The 544-nt window shown below is 42.8% G+C and overlaps 1 non-coding gene across 1 annotated transcript; it reads right to left on the bottom strand.

Annotated features, from left to right (window-relative positions):
- Positions 1-252: 252 nt before the first annotated feature.
- On the bottom strand, positions 253-325 carry TRNAG-CCC (transfer RNA glycine (anticodon CCC)). Its single transcript has one exon. It is a non-coding gene; the product is annotated as a tRNA-Gly (tRNA).
- Between the last annotated feature and the right edge of the window lie 219 nt (positions 326-544).

The following is a 544-nucleotide window of genomic DNA, read 5'->3' as shown; positions in this document are numbered from 1 at the left end:
TCCTCCATGTCTTTTCATGGCTAGACAGCTCACTTATTTTTATTTATTTTTTAAAAACATTTTAAAAAATATTTATTTATTTATTTGGCTGCGTTGGGTCTTAGTTGTGGCTCACGGGATCTTCGTTGCCATGTGCGGGATCTTCATTGCGGCGTGTGGGATCTTCATTGAGACATTCAGGATCTTTAGTTGCAGCATGCGGGATCTTTAGTTGCAACATGCGAACTCTTAGTTGCAGCACGTGGGATCTATTTCCCTAACCAGGGATCGAACCTGGGCCCCCTGCATTGGGAGTGCAGAGTCTTAGCCACTGGACCACAAGGGAAGTCCCAGCTCATTTATTCTTAGTGTTGAATAATATCCCACTGTCTGGATGTACCACTCCTTGTCTTTTTACCACCAGGTACCTCTTTTATTATATATTCACCTTCCCTCACCAAATACCCGTATTTGAAAAGAGTTAGACTTCCAAAACGCAGTTTGAGAAACTATGGTCTAGTCAGAGCCCTCATTTTACAGATGAGACTGAGCCCCAGAAAGGAGA

This window comes from Neophocaena asiaeorientalis, unplaced genomic scaffold (genome assembly GCF_003031525.2).
Source record: "Neophocaena asiaeorientalis asiaeorientalis breed wild unplaced genomic scaffold, Neophocaena_asiaeorientalis_V1.1 scaffold541, whole genome shotgun sequence".
In the NCBI taxonomy this organism is placed as follows: Eukaryota; Metazoa; Chordata; class Mammalia; order Artiodactyla; family Phocoenidae; genus Neophocaena; species Neophocaena asiaeorientalis.
This window is presented reverse-complemented; position numbering and strand designations above follow the sequence as displayed.